Genomic DNA, 8,162 nt, shown 5'->3' with positions numbered 1-8,162 from the left:
ACTGCATCTTTCCTGTAACTTCAAGAAAAGCGTGTAACTTTCTGAGATGAAAGTGAAATTAATGAGCTCCCTCATGAGAACAGAGGTCATTTACTCTTAAATTGTGCTTTATTGCTTTTATTGGACAGAACACGGAGCAGTAAAGAGCGAGGAAGGAGGCTGGGAAGAGTGGATTTGAACAGTCAACACATTAGGAGAAGAAAAAGCGGTACATTCTGTCATGCATCATCATATATAACATCGTATATCTTTTCATACCTTTTCAACTCAGTTACAATAACACCCATCTTTACAGGTAAGTTACCCAACAAGGTTAAAAAAATTGCACAACCCCGCATCGGCACACGTGTGTGCTGTGCGTGTGTGATGTGTGTGTTCTGGCTTTGCGTTTACATGTGTGTAATGAGAACCAAATGGCAGGGTGTGTGAGTGCATGGTTTCTATCCCCTATCTCTAATCAGACAGCCCCCAGGAGTACGGTGTGAGTGCAGATTCGGGGCTCAGAGTGCTGAGCCGCTACATAAATCAGCTCTGCCCATAGAGAGGCCTGCTGATGGGACTGCAAAATGCTGTGGACTGGTCACTTTAATGGTTGTTTTTTTTTTTTTTTTGCTCTCAAAGTAATGATTGAATGTTTGAAAAGGAGTGCGGAGCTGGAGAAATAATGCATTCGTCCACTTGCCGAGGGACCACGCTGAGACCTGGTGTGGTCTGAGTAGGTGGTCTCCAATGACAAGGCCAAGTTGTTCATAGAGGAATAATTCATGATCGCTCTCTCTCTTTTCATTACTGTCTATGTTATCAATACTTCCCCAATCTCTATATCTCACCTCTTTATGTAACTTTCCCTCCCCTTCTTTTCTCTATCCCTTCATCCTCCACTCTCTCTGTTTTAATCTTCATTCCCCGCAGGAGGTGGCCTCTCCCTGTCCTCCAGCTCTCCTTCTCCTCCCTTTCTTTCTCTTTCACATCTGGTCAGGCAGCTGTGGCTGGCCAGGGTTCAGTAGGGTGGGAGGGTGTGCAGGGAAGAAGAGAAGTGAAGGAGGAGGAGGAGGAGGAGGCGGAGAGGTGGTGGAGTTTTGAGGAGGCTATCAATTGCAAAGCCCAGGGCACTGTAAAATAAAAAAAGTACTTGACACAAAATGTGCACTGTGAAAAAAGCAGGTTTGAACCAAATCTCCTCAGTTTCTCTCAGTCTATCTATCACACTGTCTCCCTGTGCACTATTAAACTCTATTAAAGAGAGCAGCAGTGTAGGGGAGGAGGGGATAAGGGAGGTAAGGGGTTTAGGGAGAAGTGAAAGGGGGGGTGAGGGCAAAGATTTCAATATCTGATTTCCACATCTTAAATACATTAATTTGTCTTACCCTGGGGCTCTTTTAAAGTTGAGAGAAAGGAGAGGAAGAGATGGGAGGAGGGAGAGCAGAAGGGTTGAGGGTACTTATGACATTTTCATTGTGGAATCTCATTTCTATTGTTTCTGTGGTCAATATATTGCCCAAAGATTCCACATGCCATCATGGCCACACAGGCTCCGAGCTGCTAAATGCTCACAGATGGTATTACACACTTTGCGCACATGGAGATGACTGGATTCCTGTCAGGCTTAGGTGCTTTTTAGCTCTGCAATATGCCACTGGAGAGAATGATTTACCCCTCGTGCGTGCATCATTGTTTTCCATTCCAGGATGTTGTCCGTGCCACCTTTGTGCCAGCTAGCTTGTCTTTCGATCTCCTCTCCGAGTGCCAGTTCCTCTGCACTCCAGCTGAAGTTCATGACCCCTCAGAGTTCACGTTGGGACGAGGAAGAGGGAGAGAGAGAGAGAGGGGGGGGAGAGAGAGAGAGAGAGAGAGAAAGAGAGCCCTTTGCAGAGGTCTCACGTGACTCCAAGCATATGGTAAGTCACCCCGAGTGTGGAAAAAAGCTCCACTTTCAGCCACTTGCAGTTCTTTCCAACTCATTTTATGGCCGGTTTCACTGTATGAGAAGCCAAACAAACAGAGAGGGATACATGGTCCGAGTAAGGGGGCGGAGACAGAGGGACAGAGATGCACCCACAGTTTGAGTGGGATGTTAAAGATGAGGAAGAAGGATCGAACAGAAATGTGCAGGTGTGTGTACATGAGAGTGTGTTTTTCAGAAAGTGTGCATGCATGTCTCTCTGTTTGTATGTATACGGTGCTGGGGCACTTCGGAAGGTGAACTCATGCTCAACTTGGTACAGGAAGCTCCTGATTAGTGGTAACGAGAATTGCAGACCCTATTAATGCAACCACACACCTCTGCCTCCCGCCTTCCTCTGTTTCTCTCCAGCTCCTGCCATCTGCACTCCCCACTCTCAGCCAGACTTCATAAACCCACTGCAGAACCTTGAGACACACACCAGAGCACCGAGGGGGGGCGGGGGGGGGGGGGCGGCAGAGGGTTGCCAAGCGCTCAGCCGAATCTCCCACATTCAATAATGTGTACCTCAAGTAAACACATGGCGAAAAATACATTCATATATGACAGTAGATTACATAGAGCAAACATTTACACACCTAAACAAACACAGAATGCTCGGTGTAAAACGAAACATTACACAGGCACAAACATTTGCCAAAGCACCAAAACACACTTTACTCCATACTCGCAGCAGAGCTCATTTGCATAGAAAAGAATTTGAGCTCAGATATCAAAGATACAATGTGAAGGAGGCTGCAGAGAGAGAGAGAGAGAGAGAGAGAGAGAGAGAGAGAGAGGATGGAAAAAAAGGTCTGTTGGTGTGCAAGTCTTATTAAATGTTCCTGCAGATGGACAGACAGGGCGTTTTCATTCTGAGACATGGATACCCTCTCCTCTATTCTCTTGACTCCCACCCACACATTAACATGTGTTTCGCATTCAAAACGGAGATGTGCAAACCAACGGCCAACCACTTAATGTGACTGGCAGCCTGCTTTATCACTCTCTCCCTGCAGTCAAAGAACAGAACTGTATTCTGTCTTTGTGGGTATGTGCGCTCATGAATGTGTGGAAGCACTTGATGAAAATGAGAACAACATTGGCATTAGTTTCCCAAAATTAGAAAGAAAATGTCACAGCTAAGGCTCATTGATGCGAACCAGAGACGGAAATTACAAATCATTATGCTGATCCAAGTTTTGTTCCGATCAATTATATGTGGTATGTAGTTCATTTTTATGCTAATTTAATCACCACCAAGCACATCAGTAGTAAGATCAGTTGGTGGAACATGTACCATGTGCTACAGAACTTTGTTGTCCAATAACAGTTAAATGTTTCCCATTCGTAAGTCTTGCTGTAGACAGGGCTGGCTCAGGCTTTTTTGAGGCCCTGAGCGGTCCACCACACACAGTTGGTATTACGTCCACCATGGAAGTCATGTTTTTGGTTGTGTTTTTCCATCTGTATGTTTGCCTGTTAGCAGGATTTTCATCAAACTTGGTGGAGGGGTGTTGTAAGGGTTGAGCAAGAAGTGCTTACATTTTAAGGCTGATTGGTCAGAGTACAGGGTTTGATGTACTCCTCTCAAACATCGGATGGGTCCACCAACTTGAAGCGTTTCCCTTTGGGACGATTTGTTTTCACGTGGGGCGGCACGGTGGCGCAGTGGTCAGCACTGTCGCCTTACAGCAAGAAGGTTCCGGATTTGAGCCCCGGCTGGAGCACGGGGTCTTTCTGGGTGGAGTCTCCATGTTCTCCCTGTGCCTGCGTGGGTTCTCTCTGGTACTCCAGCTTCCTCCCACAGTCCAAAGACATCAAGAGGGGACCAGGTTAATCCAGACTCTAAATTGACCGTAGGTGTGACTATGAATGTGTGTGAAAGGTTGTCTGTCTATATGTGTTGGCCCTGTGATGGACTGGTGACCCGTCCAGGGTGAACTCCGCCTCTCACCTGAAGGCTGCTGGGATAGGCTCCACCCCCCACAACCCTTAACAGGATAAAGGGAAGAAAATGGATGGATGGATGTTTTCACACAGAGAAAAATCCAAGCGAACCAAATGTGTCACTACAAACATCAAGTGGCAGTAATGCACCTAGAAGCTGACGCTAACCACCTATAAACCCAAACGAAAATTAGTCATGAGTGTCTGGAACGGGACCCTGAGATGTCTGTGGTCTGGACTGCTGCGTACTACCACTGTGTTTCTACTACTTTTTTTCCATTTATCTTTTCTTCTTTTCTCCTACTCAAACTGATCCAGTTTGGATTGGACCAAGGGGGGAAAAGAACCAGAGCTTAATGCAACCAAACTAAACAAGGGGTGTGTGAAGGCACCCCTGAGACAGATTCTGGAAGTGAATGTGAGAGTGAAAGGGCCAACCAGTCCAAGGTTGACCCTGCAACTCACCTTATGTCAGCCAGCATTGGCTCAAGCCCCTCACAGCCCTCAACAGGATAAGTAATGCAGTAAGTTTTAAATTTAGCCATGAATAGAATTTTTTAATTTCCTTGGGGGAGCCCTGGTGGACGTGGAGCATTAGCAAGGTGATTCGTTTGCTAAACCCACGATATACATGCAAATTCACACTACGGCATCACTTGTAGATCCATATTCACCAGAACTTGCACACCAAAAGAAGTGAAACAAAGGTACATTAATCTTGTATATATGACCGTCCATAAAAAAAAAGAAATAGGTGAACTAATATCACACATGCACATGTTCTGTAGGCTACCTTGGAAACTACAGTAGTTACAACTGAGTAAATGTAGAATAAAACAATTGTCCTGCACTAAATCCTCCCTTCATAGGCGGATCTGCTTGAGCAAACAGTCGATTTATTTTATTGATCATTTTTAAATTAATTAATTAATTTATTTTTAAATTAATGTTGCTGTTGTTTTGCACTGAGAAGAGTTCCAAAATGATGTCAGTTTCCAAAGTGAGGGTATATTTGTGTCTACATGTAAGGCAGTGGAAGGGTCATTGCCGTTTGATCACAGTGGAATGAGATGCATGGTCCGAGTGAGCGGATGAGGAGCAGACACACACACACACACACACACACACACACACACACACACACACACACGCAAACATAAATACACACATACATAAAAGAGAGAGTGAGATAAAGGGGAGACTGCAGAGGAAACACATGGCATTATAAGTCAGGGAGGGCAGGTAGCGTCTGTTAACATAAACATGGAGGAGGACGAGAGAGGTCTGTTGAATAGGATGGTGGAGACAAAGTCGGAGGCGAAGGGGTTGGTGGCGGATGGCTGCCTGTGATCGGGAGCAGGGGGGTTGGGGTGGGGTCTCTGGTTCTCTGTCTCAAGTTTACCCAGCTGGAGGGCCAAGACAGCGCTCTGATGTCACCTACTGTACCCTCCCCTCCCAATTCCCCTACTTCCTGCCCCGCTGGAGTGATGTCACAGGCCAGCTGGGGATGTCACGTCCACACCCCCCTAATCCCCCTCTCTCTGTCCCCTCTTTCCCCTCTCTCAACACGGCTTCAACCGCTGGTGTCCCACGGTGACCCAGGACAGTCACTGGAGCACGTACCAGAGACAGACTGGTGAGTATAGACACGTTCTATTTATCAGCCATAAATCATATCAAAAGAGCAGGGCAGCTAAAAGAAATAAACAACTAATTGCGTGATTTTGTAACACTTATAATGGCTTATAACCTCCACCAACCTTACCTGCATTTGTCTTTTGCAGGATTCGTAAAAAAAAAAAAAAAAAAAAAAAAGCACTGCCAAATTCAATTTGACAAATCATTTTATGCTCCTGATATGGGGGTTAATCTGATGGAACCGGCCAGAGAGGGAATAAAGGTGTTAACCTGTTCTAAAATAAAATCTGTTGAACTCATCGTCACAGCCACAACGTCACTTTTCACGTTTTTATCTTTTAGAGTAATTTTTTTTCTTCTGTCACAAAATGGGACTAAACAGAACAACTCATAATTTCGGCTCCACAACCCCCCCCCCCCCCCGAGAGATGGAGTTAATCTCCACCTGTGAAACTAAACTAAAACTAAACTTATTTCCCCAAAACAAATCATCTACATCTTTGACTTCAACAAAGTTCAAATTCTCTCACAACATCAAAACTCAGCCAAGAGCAGTTTGATTTTTGGGGGGGGGGTTAATAGCAACAGCCCAAAAAATCTGGAGGTCTCTCAGCTGAGTCTTAGTTAGCGTCACCATGCCGACCGCTAACTCAAGTTGTAGCCTCCCTGCTGATTCAGATCAGCCGACCGAGACATGAAACACTTGCAGTGCTAATTACTAATTACATCGTCACGGTCAGTTATGATTTTTTTAGTGATCCGGCTTGTATTTGAACCCGTGATATTGTTTTGTTGTGTATTACTTGCAGCTGTGGGCCGGAGTGAGTGATGGGAGCTGTCTTCTCGGTGTGTGAAGCCACTGTCGAATGTTCTCAGTTGGTAAAATATTAAAAATGTAGTGACTCTTCTGTCTGGACATTTTCATGAATATCCTAGGAAATATCACAGGGATTTTGAGGGAGGTCTCCACTTTCCGAGTGGTTGTTTTATTGAATTCACTTGTTTCCGTAGTTTAAACCAAAAGAAGAAAATCCTGTAACATGACTTGAAGCATTTAACTGGATTTTTTTTTTTTTTTTTAACCACACCAGCAAACCCTCAAAATGCACACATAATGTAAATCAATCAGGACTGGTGTTTTACCTCTAAGTCTTCTGAATAATGTGGAGGAAGTGAGCCAGGGAAGGAAAGTTAACTTGTGTTAGCTTACTATATCAGTTATCAAAGGCTTAAACAATATTCTGACTTGTAAAAATGTGATTTATTTACAAGGCTTTGGTTAAAAACTCAAATTTCTGGCCAGATCATAGGAGGTGGATTATGAACAGCATTCAATACAGTTTTAAAAACAGCATTAAGACGTGGTGGAAGTAAAGTGACAGATTTACAGCCAGACGTGACCGCAACGAGCTCTTAAACATGTTCAACCTTTTTGGCCGACATCAAACTAATGAAACGGCGGTGAGTTTCTGTTGAAAAACGCAGGAAAGTGTCCGTCATATTCTCTCTCATGTGTGTTTGTTGTAACCTGACATCAGTGTTGTGTGTTGTGGGTGTGTATGGTGTCGACACTCGCAGGGGAGACTTATTAAGGCTGACAGGGTTTTTTAAACTCATTAGTGGGAAGTGGCGGTGTGCAGCTGACTCTGCAGCTCCCCGAGGGTTGGTGTTAGAGCTGAAGACATTAAATTATGTAACAAACCCGGGTCAGCTAGGGGCTTATCAAAGGATTTTGACTTGTTCTTTTAGGCGAAGCACTGATGTCCAAATTCAGTTACAAATCATTACAATTTACTACTGAGTAAAGGAAAAGAGGGCACCGGAGCACACAGCTCACCTTTAAATGTTTGTTATTAAGGTGTACAATCTATCATCCATTCAAAAGTGATGGGTGTCCTCCTGCAGCCTCTTTTGCTTTGTTGATGCTTCAAGTCCTGGCCCGAGAAGCACCGGATACAGAAAAAGTTGATGGTATTCCTTTTACGGCCGAGTACCTTCAATTGGGAACCCAGCACATTTCCTTTAAACTACAAGGATCATAAGGGTCAAAGCGACTGGATAATTAATTGATCTCCAACTCGCCAAGGTTCACTCTTGAATTCTGAGGAAATCCATCACGGTGAATAAAAACAAATTAAAGTGCTCCAGGAAAGTGGAAATTGGAATTTCACAGAAACAAACCCCATTTGCAGAGAAAATGTGTCCACTCTCTCAAAGTTCATACCCGGTATCTTGATATTCAACTTCCACGTGATGCAACTCAAAATGTCAATAGCCTGCAGTTAAAAATGTGTACAATTCAACTGCAAAGAAAAAAAAATATAATTATATGTGTTTACTTGTGGTGGAAACGCTGAATGACAGTTATTACCTCCGCTAAGGAGGTAATGTTTTTGTGGCATTTGTCTGTGTATTCAAAAAGTATGAGGCCAAATTTCACCAAACTTGGCGTGGTGCCTCAGCGCGAGCCAAGGAAGGACACGTTACATTTTGGGGCCGATACACCAGAAATCGCCTTTCCTTTGGGTCTGGCCGAGTTTGCTTTGGCAGAGGTAGTTGCTCTAGTTCTAAAATATTTTCAGTTGATTCTGATGCTTTTCGGTCCACTGATATGAACACAATGTGATCATTA

This window comes from Aulostomus chinensis, chromosome 10, assembly GCF_037954235.1.
Source record: "Aulostomus chinensis isolate RoL2024-O1b breed Wild chromosome 10, RoL_Achi_v1.0, whole genome shotgun sequence".
NCBI lineage: Eukaryota > Metazoa > Chordata > Actinopteri > Syngnathiformes > Aulostomidae > Aulostomus > Aulostomus chinensis.
This window is presented reverse-complemented; position numbering follows the sequence as displayed.